The following is a 12,714-nucleotide window of genomic DNA, read 5'->3' on the forward strand; positions in this document are numbered from 1 at the left end:
TTGCCCTACGTCAATTGCATAGCTTAAGTTGAAATAATTTAATTTACACAGCAGAGTCTCAAAGGAAGAACACTCTTCCTTCGCCTTCCCTTACTCCTCGTGAAATGAGGGTTACAGGAGTCAGAGTAAGAAGTCCTCCAGCTCAACATTATTTCAAAATAAAGGCTTGTAGCATAGACATGCTATTTGTTATTTCAGAATAATGTCAGTTATTCTGAAATGCTGCTGCTGGGTAGACATACCCTAAGGGTGCATGTACCCTGCAGTTAGACACCTGAGGCTAGCCTATACCAGCTAACTCAGTGTTTTGGGGCTTGAGCTAAGAGGCTGTTGAATTGCAGTATAGACATTTAGGCTCAGACTACAGCCCAAGCTTTGGGACCCTTCCATCTTGCAAGGTCCAAGAGCCCAAATGTTTTGACTGCAATGAACAGCCTCTTACCCTGAGTCCCACAAATCTGATTGCGCTGTCATGGGTCCACAATGTGCAATATAGACATATCCTGAGTTGCTAGCTTTCCCCAAGCTAAAGGCCCTAGTGTACTCCCTCCACGGTGTGGTTGTTTTTTTAGCTAGCCTCAGACCTGGTTCTACCTCGTTACACTGATGCAAATTCCATTGAATGCAGGTACTCCTGATCTACACCCATATAAGAGAGAAGAATCACGCTTCCATTTTTGTCAAGGAAAAGATGAACATTTGCAGATGTATTGTATGTCTGCATCATAATGGATCAGATCTGGCCTCAAAGATCTGAATACGCTCCTCAGTCCTCTTCATTTTTTTGCTTGTGTCTGCACATTATTTTTCGCCCTGAGTTTTCAGATATTCCTTCAAAGCTGAACATTTGAAAAAATATTTTCCTTTTAAAATGAAAAGGATTGTTGTTCTTTCTCACCCTCTTTTGAATGATCTGCACTTTGTCTAAATCTCTGTCCATTTCTGATCTGGTAGTGTTTGCTTTCTTTGTTTGATATCCCCAGAGGCCTGCCTGAGGGCAGATGTTTATCAGAGTCTAAATCAGAGTTGGAGGATTTCAGTTAGCACAATGGTTAAAATATAATCAGTTGTAGGATGTTTTTTAAATAGAAGTTGACCCTTGAAATTCAATTTACTGTAAAAAGAGAGCCTTTAGAGTCAACACAAGTCATTTGTGCAAGTGTATACATTTATTTAGATGTAGTATCCTTAACCTTCAACACCATAAGAAAAAGCCACAAACATGCAAAGGGAAAGGTGGTTGAGGACAAGATTCAGTTGTGTTAAGGTAGCCACTCCAAAATTCAGATTAATAAAGGAAGATGGCAGAGATCAGGATGAGAAGAGTAGGTTGAGTGGGGGATAGAGTATGTTGGTGTTAAGTCTATGTAATCAAATAGCACGGGTTCATGGATAATATTGGATATTGAAGACAATTTGATATTCGGTCTGCAAACAGCAAGTCCGCATAAATGATGTAATTTAGAATGGCACAGTCCTGCTTTATTGAGTTAATAAAACAGTACTTTGGTCACAGAATTCAGGATGACCTAAAGCTGAGAGAACAGATTTAGCTAGATTCTTAAAGAAGGAGTTGCTGTAGTTGAGGTGGGAATAAAGGTAATAACTTGAAGCCCATGCTATGGTCAGGATCAAGACAAATTCTGGCATCATTCCAGAAGTGGAGATAGTCAGATATAAAGCAAAAATGAGAGAGGAAAATAATTTTTTGGGAGGAGGGAGTTAACACGTCTCCAAGATTTCTGGCCTTGGAAATAAAAATGTCTGAATGTAGGAAAGTGATAATAATCAGAGAGATGGGACAAACAGGACAATTTTCCAGTAAAAAGACTTAAATTTTGAAATATTTACTAGAACAATCTATTGCTAGTTATAGTCAAGAACAGACAGGCAGATATATGTCCCTCAAAAAATAAGCTTGAGGGAGATCTGTAGTGAAGAAATACCAAGAACAGAGCTAGTAATGAGATACCTATGGAATGAAGGGCAAGTTGATGGGGGAGAGAGAAAATTTCACATTGACTTCACCAGAGTATGATCAAGCCCTAGAAGAAGGTAAATCCCAAAGAGGGTTTTGCAGCAGTCTTCAGTGGGGGAAAAAAGAAAAATAAAGTCCCTGTGAAGACTGAAAACAGGGTACGTTTATACTGTACCATTATTTCGAGATAACTAGAGTTATTTCGAAATAACAATGCGAGTGTCTACACAGCCATTCCATTATTTCAAAATCATTTCAAAATAATGGACGGCTTATTCCAAAATCTGTAAACCTCATTCTATGAGGAATAACGCCGATTCCAAAATAGCTATTTCGAAATAATACGCGTGTAGATGTTCCACTGCAACTATTTCAAAATAGCCCCTCACCGGGGCCTTTCTAAGTTATTCCTCCCCAGTGCCTTCTGAGGCTCTAAATCAAGATAGTATATCTACATTAGGGAAGCCTGCCTTGGACTAATTTTGAGGCTTCCCTGCAGTGTAGACGCGCTATCTTGATTTAGATAGAAATAAGTTATTTCAGAATAAGCATGCAGTGTAGATGTATCCTGAGGGTATGTCTACACTGCATTCCTGTTTCAAAAGAGGAATGCAAATGCAGCTGAGTGAAATTGCAAATGAAATGCAGATTTGAATTTCCCACGCTTCATTTGCATAATCGCGTCTGGGTGCTATTTCGAAATACTCTATTTCGAAAAAAGAAACGCTGTCTAGATATGGTTATTTCGAAAGAAAACCCTTTCCCTTACTCCTAATACAATGAGGCTTAAGGGTAATTTTAAAAGAAGGGTTTTCTTTTCGAAATAACCACGTCTAGAAAGAGTATTTCGAAATAGCGCCTGGATGTGATTATGCAAACGAAGCGTGGGAAATTCAAATCTGCATTTCATTTGCAATTTCACTCAGCTGCATTTGCATTCCTCTCTCGAAAGAGGAATGCAGTGTAGATATACCCTTAGAGAAGTAACACGTTACTAAAAAGATCTAATTCAGAGGCAGTTTGCATTCAAAATACAGAGTACTAAGCTTTATAGATAGTGGAGAGTCATCAATCAAATATGGCCTTGCTTGTTAAGGGAGATTGAGACAATAATACTCCTAATTTCCTATACTGAATATTATTAGAGAAACTACAGCAGTACCACAGCCCTCAATTAGGAAGCAGTGCTTAGCAAAACTGCCCTATAGGGATCTTAGAGCCTCATGTGGCTCAGCATACACAAGGGGACCACAAGGCCTGTATTATCTGTTAGGATGGTGAAGCCTATTTCTCCACCTGCTACTTTCTGATTCCTCTGTGGGCTGGCTTGCAGGGAGGCAGGGCTATGACCATACCTCTTTCCCTCTCTTCCCCCTTCTTTTGGACACACCAAGCATGTAGTCCCACCACATCCCTTAATGCATGGACTCAGTTGTGATAGACTCTTGTGCAAGCTGCACAAGGAAGGGGGAAGCTCTTTGTGTGCATCTGATCCCTCCTTGCCCCACATACCCATCTAGCCTGACCCATTTTATTGAAAAATCTGAACTTACCAAAGGGACATTCTTGGACAAGTATAGGATGTGCTGTAGAGTTCCTTCTAAAGCATATACAAGAAATTGCCTTTGCACTCTAGTCCCTGGAAATTTTCCAACTTTCCCATTTGCAATCTGTTGCAGACACTAAGATTAGATAAACCTGTGAGGGGGAAATTCTGAAATGTTTATGAAACAAAAAGCACAAAGCACAATACATAATTATTTCTGCAGCATTTCACTGCAGAGTGCCACTTGACAGTGGTTCCAGCATGTGAATAATTCTGAAATTCAAATCCTCAGTCTATAAAGTATAAATGAATTAGCATGAATCTTTGTAATTCCCTTTTACTGTAGTCTCCAATACAAGAACAAAACATCACAATGTCCCATGACCTGCACATTAAAACAGTGCAGTTCCAGTTTGACCTTTTCAAGTTCTAAGGTTGATGCTGATCATTTTCTTTTTATTGTCTGGCTTATTAACTTGTGCAAAATGGAAGGAAATGCTAACTCATCAAAATGAAATATGTTAAAAGACAAAAAGTTAAGTTGTTACTATATTTCACTGAAATCCTTGCCCAACTGAAGTAAGTGGGAGTTTTGCCATTGACTTCAAGGAGCTATAATTTCACTTTCACCATTTTGATACCTAACCCATAATATATGTAACCACATAGATTTTTAAAGTAATATACATGGTCATGGAGCTATGCATATTGCCGTCGGTCAGGCTTCAGGGTCTTTTCGATGGGTTGCTGACAGGTCCTCTATCAGTCAATGATAAGCTTTTGGTTGCATGCATGCATGCATGCATTTGGTCCCCTGTGTAGCGTGTTAACCATGCACAATTAGTCAACATGACAGACTCCCAAGAGAGCCCCCAGAGCTCACAAATCAGATAAGTATTGAAATTACCCAAGCAGGTTTACTGCCAAACAACATACAGTAATAGTTGTCAGCGAACAGACTCGCTGCTGCACCACTATACCTTATGTAAGCCCGGGCAATGGACTAACATCCACTAAGCACCCTGGATTTCCAGCGCCCACCACTTCCATAGTCAGCCAGCTATCACCTTGTGGTACTGCTGATAGCAACACACTCCTATTAGGGTATTTATAATTACCATTTGTATTATTATTAATAGTCGACTGAGTGTTTTTAGTGGATTAGAATATTGGGATAGTCATTGTTATAGTGTGTCTCACAGGATTATGTATATGAGAAATAAAACAGAAATTTGGAGTAATGACATTCTATACAGGGCTTTTTTATATAAATGTCTTGTAATTAATTACTACCAGTACTGTCCATTCATGTTATAGGTTACCCTCACTACTGGTTGTTACCCTCTGAGATAAGCTTTCCTGTGCAGGAACCAGGAATGGCTAGCTTCCTTGGTTCCATTAGCTGACAGAGAGAAAGTTGTTTCTTATGGATAGTCTCTTCCAGATAACCTATTGAGACAGTGACCAATTGTATTAATTATTGCTGTATAAAAATTTAGTGTTGGTATCCAGACACTGAACAAAATTATTTTGAATAACGTACTTCAGTTAGGGTGCAATGTCACTGATTCAAATCATGACTGGTAATAACAGGGAATTTCTTTACACAATTTGTAGTTCTATGCAACTTAATTTATTTTTGTGTTTCTTTCTCTCTCTCTCTCTCTCGCTCCTTTTTTTAACTGGTTTGTTTTTCTCTCTTTATTTATGTTTGCTGCTATTTATTTTTTACCTCTGATGGTTAAACAGTTTAGCACATTGTAAATGGTGTGCAGCAATAATACAGTGATACAATAGAGTGCTACAGCAATCAACAATAACAGCCAAGTTTAAATTAACTAACAATGATTGCTAACTTAACTGACTCCAGTATATATGGGAGATTCAGGTGAACAGTCTCTTATTTATAAAGCACTTCATTTTTCCTTTCTTGATGCTTAGGTATTTCTTCACTGTATACTGTTACCGTCTGGTGTGTTTGTAGTATAATATCTTCAGGTGCTTTTGATGAAAACTCGTTAGTCAACATAACAAATGTTTTTGTTATGTTTTACATTTATCTTGTTTTTAGTAACCCAAATGTAATAAACAGTTCAGTTTAATTTAGTTTATTTTTTATATAAGAGGGACCAAGTCTTTTATTTTATAAACTAAACTTTTGCAATTGTTGTATAGACATTTATTTTCACTTGAAGTATATTACCAATATTGTATCCTAAACATAATGCTTAACTGCTAAAATAGATACTCATAATGTTCCATGAGAAGATATCTTGCTTTCCCCTGCTAAACACTTTGAGCAAAAGTTAATAACATAATTTTTACCAAGTGTTTTAGAGTTAATTTGCTTATAATACCAATTTTACTTGTATCATCTGTTTAAAAGCACAAATGTTAATGATTAGTACTTTCCTTTAACATAATATAAAAGAAAATATAATTTAAATCAAAATGAATTTTAAAAACAGGTGTCTGTAAATACTTTGAAGATATTAAACATTCATGATGCTTTGTGTTTTGGAGTCCAAGATGAAATCTGTCAAACGTTTTGTTAGCTTTATACATTATTGCTATGCCATTCTTAGACCTTCATTTAAAAGTAAAAACAAGTTTATAAAAATCCATACAAAAAATTGACATTTTGTTAATGTTATTGTGCTGAGGTGTACCAACCCCGCACTGGCCGGGGGGGTGGAGGACAGGCTTATTGGATGGAGCAGAAACCTCCCCAATGGCTCTGCTGGGCATGCTAACACTGCAGCCCTAGTATAAAAGCCAGAGTAGCTGGTTAGTTCAGGTTGTCCCCTGGAGGGGAAGGAGCTTCTGCCCTAACTCAGGAGCAGCAGCCTGAGGAGCTGCCTGAGCAGAGGGAGCCACAGCCAGCGGAACCTCAGCCAAAGGAGCAGCCCGAACCAGAGGGAGCAGCAGCCTGACACCAAACCACATCCTATGCAGCTGGACAGGAGTAGGAAGTAGCCCAAGGCAGGGAGCCAAAAGGTGGCCGGGTGAGCTTGGCACGTTTAAGGGGAATTCCCTGCTGAGCTGGTAGTTGGAAATGCCCCCCCCCCTCCAACAGGGCCCTGAGCTGGGGCCTGGTGGAGATGGTGTCCCTAGGCCCCCTATCACCATCCCTGTGACCCTAGGGAAGGGGAGCACTGATCCTGTGAATGACTAGGCCGCTGGGCCTGACTATGAGCAACGAGGCCGCTGGGCCTGACCTGGTGTGACTAAGCTGTCAGGGATTACAGGCGATGGGTCAGTTTGCGGGGTGTCACTCCTTTGGAAGAGGCGCGGGGCATGAGGCCCCATTACAACTGTGAGAGAATGTGGGCATAGCTTAAGCCCTCCTCTGTCCACCCCCTTCTCCCCTCTCCTCCCCTCCCCCCGTGGGTACAAGGGGAAAGGTCGGGGACTTTAAAACAAAGCTTAAAAAGGGGGGGGGGTTGGTGGTGTTCTTTTGTGAGTGTTTTTACCCATAGAGTGAGAAGGCAGGTAACCAAAGTGGGCTGCCACCATGGACCCCAGTAAGCTGTTCGAGTTGCTGATGGACCACCAACAGAAGCAGGCAGCCCAACAGCAGAGCTGCAGAACCAATTGCTCTAGCAGTTGGTGAACCAACAACAGATGCAGGCCACAAGAGAACAAGAGCTGTGGAGGACTACTCCCTCTCCTCCCTCAGACACAGCTGCAGGAGGCACCAGGGGTGGGCTGGCAGGGTTATCCCTGAGGCTCACTAAGATCAGCCCCCACAATGAGCCCGAGGCCTACCTGGTGACTTTTGAACGTGTCGTAACTGCTGCAGGATGGCCCCCAGAGCACTGGGACACCTTGCTGGCCCCCTATCTGACCAGACTGGACCAGATGACCTATCGCAATATGTACCCCCAGAAGGCAATGTGATACAAGCAGATGAAGGCGGCCATATTGGACCAAGTAGGGATTAGTGCAGAGATGTACCACCAACGGCTGCAGCAAGAGCAGTACCCCATGGTGGGCTGTAGCCCAGCAAAATATGTGACCAGTGTTGACGGTGGCTAGAGCCAGACCAGAGAACTGTAGCCCAGGTAACTGAACTGGTGGCCCTGGAACAGTTTGTGCAAGTTCTACACCAAGGGGGGAAGGAGTGGGTACAACACCACCACCCTGAGACCTTGGCCTAAGCCGTCTCCCTGATGGAAGACTATATGGTGGCAGAAGACATCCCAAAGACTGAACAGAGACTGCGTAATCCGGGGACACCAGGAAAGGGGCAGGACTGGGGATCCAGCAGTACTGCAAGAGGTGGAGTCAATGTCTCCCAGGGTAGCGATGCGACCACCTAAGAACAGCCCACCAGAAGGGCCCAGCCAGGAAGCCCCAGTTTGGGGAGAGGCTGACCCACCCTGAGAACGATGGAAAACCCACCAACCTGGTCCAAGCTGAGCCCAGTGTTATGGGTTTGGCCAGGAGGGCCATTTCAGATGAGAATGTCCATTCATGGACTGCAGCTATGGACAGGTACTGGTGACGGGGGCACAAGCTTTGAAAAGGGACTGAGCAAAGATAGTAATTCCAGTCAGGGTAAATGGGATAGTGACTGTGGCACTAGTGGACTCGGGATGTAGTCAGACTGGTGGGTCACATTGTGTAGCTACAGTGTATCCATGGGGACATGAGGGTGTACCCCCGTGACAGGGGTGTCACTAGCTATGGGTTCCAACGAGGAACACCGTACGGTGGTGGTGGCCCTGAAGTTGGTGTACCCGGTGGTGTTAGGCTGGGAGTGGCCCTACTTTACAGACCTCATATGAGGTGAAATCCCTGGAACCCACCAAAGGGAGGAGCCCTGCCCCACTTAGGCAGCGTTGGCCGGGTGAGAGCTGGCAGAGGACCCAAAGGAAGGAACCTCAGGGATCCAAAGGGGGGAAAGACCCCTGGCCCCAGGATGCAGTGTTATCCATAGATCCCCAGCAGGTGGGCATTGACCTAGAAGGGGACTTCCTTGATGAGCAGTGAATGACACAACCCTCAGCCGGGCCTGAGAACAGGCAGGGAAACCCTGTCCAGAAGGGACCCAGTCACAGCGCATTACTCAGGGACCCTGGTTCAAGATCCGAAATGATCGTGGATCCTCAAACACAGGTTGAGATTTGCCAACTGCCGGTACCCCAGCGATTCCAGTGAGTGATACACCAGTTCGCCCACACCGTACCATGGGCAGGACACCTGGGCCGTGAAAAGATGCTGCATAGGGTAGCCCAGCAATTCTTCTGGCTGGGGATACACCAAGAGGTCAGCGACTACTGTGCCTCGTTCCTGGAGTGCCAAAAGACTAGCCCTGGCAGGATCCCCCTGATGCTGTTGATACCACTATCGGTGGTGGGGATGCCGTTCGAGCACATAGGCCTGGACCTGGTGGGCCTGCTGGTGTGGAGCACAAGTGGGAACAAATATATTTTGGTCATCATAGACTATGCCACCCATTACCCGGAGGCAATCCCTTTATGAGTCACAATCGCCTGGGCCATTGCAGACAAACTCCTAAAAGTATTTGTGAGGGTCAGGCTCCTAAAGGAGATCCTGATGGACCAGAGGACAAATGTAACATCAAAGCTTATGACTGAATTGTCGCCTGCTGAATATCCGCTCCCTAAAGACCTCTGTATACCACCCTCAGACAGATGGATTAGTGGAGTGTTCTAATAGAACTCTCAAAGCCATGCTTCGCAAGTTCATGGAAGAAGACCCGCAGCTTTGGGATAAATGGTTGCCGGCTCTCCTTTTTGCTGTGAGGGAGGTACTCCAGGCTTCCACTGGGTTCTCTCCCTTTGAGTTACTGTATGGATACTGCCACCCATGAGGAATCCTGGACCTAGTGAGGGAGACATGGGAAGAGCAGGAAACTTGCATTGAGGGGTTCATCCACTATGTGCTGCAGCTGAGGGAGTAGCTGAAGGAGTTAGGCCAGCTAGCCTGCGAGAACCTGCAGAAGGCACAGGAGGACCAGGCACGACACTATAACCAGGGAAAAAGGTGAGGACCTTTCAACCTGGGGATCGGGTGTTGCTATTGCTACCCTCAGCTGAATCCAAGCTATTGGCAAAATGGCAAGGCCCATTCGAGGTAATCCAAAAGGTGGGTTCCGTGGACTATGAGGTATGGCTGCCAGGGCAGTGCAAAGAGTCCCATATTTACCATGTGAACCTCCTAAAAGCCTGGAAGGAATGGGAGGCTATGCTGATTGTCCTTTGCTCTCTGGAGCCAGAACTTGGGCCGCAAGCCGGGGGCTCACGAGGACACCATCAGGTGGACATCGGGCAAGACCTAGGAATGGAACAGCAGCAACAGCTACAAGAATTGATCACCCAATTCTTGCAGGTCTTGTCAGACAAGCTAGGGAAGACCCAATTAACCAGTCACCACATCACCACCATCCTGGGCCAAAAGGTAAGGGACAACCACCGCTCCTTCCCCAAGAAGATGTGGGACACCGTTAGGGAGGAGCTAGGAAAAATGCTGGTGCTAGGGGTGGTTGAGGAATCAGAGTAAATGATGGAGCCCCACTGTATTAGTTTCTAAGCCAGATGGGAGAGTGAGGTTTTATGTCAACTTCTGTAAAGTGAACAGCATCTCATGATTCGACGCATACCCTATGCTCCGGGTGGATGAACTGCTAGAGCGGTTGGGGCGTACTGAATACATCTCGACACTAGACCTCACATTCTAAAGAATATAATCATTTTTCCCCATTTAAAGATGAAGTGCAAAAAATAAACCATAATAGATAGGATAACATACATCACAATGCTTTGCAGTTCAACCTAAGCTATGCAATTATAATTATGTTAATAGTGTAACTTATCTCAACGTAGCTAAGATCTATTTACCACAGGGTCCACTACTGAGAAGAGTCCACAGAAAAAAACTCTCCAGATGATTCTGCCTAATTCATCTCATTCTGCTGAAGTACCAGAGTTGACAGGAGAGTGATCAGCACTTGATTTAGTGGGTTTTTACTAGACTCACTAAATCAACTGCTGGTGAATCAATTGCAGCAGTGTCAATCAACCGGGTAGAGGAGACAAGGCCCCTTCTTATCCAAGCTCTTTCTGACATCATCCTAAATGGGCATTCTGCTGATCACTTAAATACAGATCAGTGCAAGAACATGGGCCACAAGTAAAACTGACTCCTTCCCCTTCAACTCTCTTTTCCCATAAATTGCTTTGTTTCTGGTTTAAAAAAAAAATGAAACTGTATAAGGGGAATAAAGTGGATTATCGTAAAGTATGCAAAATGCCTTTGCCATTTAAAGTATCAGTTTATGTGCAATTAAAAAAATATGTATGCGGTGGTTCCAGTTGACTCAATATTGTGTCATACTTATGTGAGTCATTTCTCTGCTCTCAGGCAGGGAGGAGGCATAGTTTGTAGATGAGGACATGCTATCTAAATCCACAGTTTGAATTTGTCAGGGAGATAGTACAGGAAAAACTTCTGTTTCTAAATCCAACTTGAACTTCAAACCAGTCAAAACAGGGGAAGATCATTCAGAAGAAGCAATGGAAACTGAATTTTCCTGATCAGATACATACTTGAATCTTATTGCATCTTTTGTATGAAGCAATTCTCTGAAAAATACGCTATACTATAAGTGACCAGGAGGGTGCAGTATATGATGTCCTATTTTGACAGAGGAGCATCTATCACAAAGTCAACATATTAATAACCACTTTGATGCAGATATCTGGCAAATTATTGCCTATGTGCCTAATTAATACACCAGTGCTTTCCTATCTCCTGGCCCATAATACAGCACTAACTTACACTGAGTCTTTACTTCAATGAACAGGCTTCTTCTCCACTCCTTCAATCCATGTCCCATCACCCTGACAAACAAAAACAAAATAGTCCTGGACGGGACCTTCAAGAAGAAGGGCACAAAAACAGATTGAAATGTGAGTTGCTGCTGCAGAGAGAAGAGGTAAGTACTTGGGACGATTAAATAATGCAGCCCAGAGAGAGAAGTTCAGGTGCAGCTTTTTTCATTTCAGACAAATTACAGGAAAATCACTCTGCTTGGACTTAAATCCATCATTTTCAACCATTTTCAGAATTGAACCATTCCAGTAAGACTAAGGATCTAATGCTAGTATTTTTTCCCTCCAGTATCTGAACCAACCTCCAGTCTGAGACTGGATGAGAAGGACAAGAAAAGTGCAGCTCTGTGGTAAGAAAATCAGAGCATTTGTTTTATCTTGCCATCTAGGAATTGAAGTTAGTAAACAATTCATTAACCCCACACCCTCTCTAGGAAGGTTGTTGATTATTGAAATTAAAGATGTTCAAAACTGTTTTGACTTTAATCCACTCAAATTTACTGGATTCAAAAGTTTGACTTGAACTCAAGTAGTGGTGGGTTAATGTTCGGCTTAGAAGAGACACTGAAAAAGGAGCAGAGATGAAATAAAGTTGGAAATGTCTAGTAAATAAATAGGATGAAAATGTAGCAGACACAAGCTGAGTACAACATAGATGTAAAGAAATAAAAGAAAGGAGGAGAGAGAGAGTGAGCTTCTAGCAGAAAAATACAATTATATACTTGGTTGTTTCATAAGAACGGCCGTACTGGGTCAGACCAAAGGTCCATCTAGCCCAGTAGCCTGTCTGCCAACAGTGACCAGCACCAGGTGCCCAGAGAGGGTGGACCGAACACAATGATCAAGCGATTTGTCTCCTGCCATCCCTCTCCAGCCTCTGACAAACAGAGGCCAGGGACACCATTTCTATCCCCTGGCTAATAGCCTTTTATGGACCTAAGCTCCATGAAATTATCTAGCTTCTCTTTAAACTCTGTCATAGTCCTAGCCTTCACAGCCTCCTCTGGCAAGGAATTCCACAGGTTGACTACACGCTGTGTGAAGAAGAACTTTCTTTTATTAGTTTTAAACATGTTACCCATTAATTTCATTTGGTGTCCTCTAGTTCTTCTATTATGGGAACTAATAAATAACTTTTCTTTATTTGCCCTCTCCACACTACTCATGATTTGATATACCTCTATCATATCCCCCCTCAGTCTCCTCTTTTCTAAACTGAAAAGTCCCAGTTGCTTTAACCTCTCTTCATATGGGACCCGTTCCAAACCCCTAATCATTTGTTGCCCTTTTCTGAATCCTTTCCAAGGCCAAAATATCTTTTTTGGGGTGAG

At 43.2% G+C, this 12,714-nt stretch overlaps 1 long non-coding RNA gene across 1 annotated transcript in view; it reads left to right on the forward strand.

Annotated features, from left to right (window-relative positions):
• The first annotated feature begins 10,981 nt into the window (after positions 1 to 10,981).
• The window catches only part of LOC142827939 (uncharacterized), a 33,823-nt gene continuing 32,090 nt past the window's right edge, over positions 10,982 to 12,714 (forward strand). The window contains exons 1-2 of the long non-coding RNA XR_012902748.2: positions 10,982 to 11,487; positions 11,673 to 11,733. This is a non-coding gene — a long non-coding RNA (uncharacterized LOC142827939). The remainder of the gene's footprint in view (positions 11,488 to 11,672; positions 11,734 to 12,714) is intronic.

Source organism: Pelodiscus sinensis, chromosome 3, assembly GCF_052426305.1.
Source record: "Pelodiscus sinensis isolate ZL-2025 chromosome 3, ASM5242630v1, whole genome shotgun sequence".
In the NCBI taxonomy this organism is placed as follows: domain Eukaryota; kingdom Metazoa; phylum Chordata; order Testudines; family Trionychidae; genus Pelodiscus; species Pelodiscus sinensis.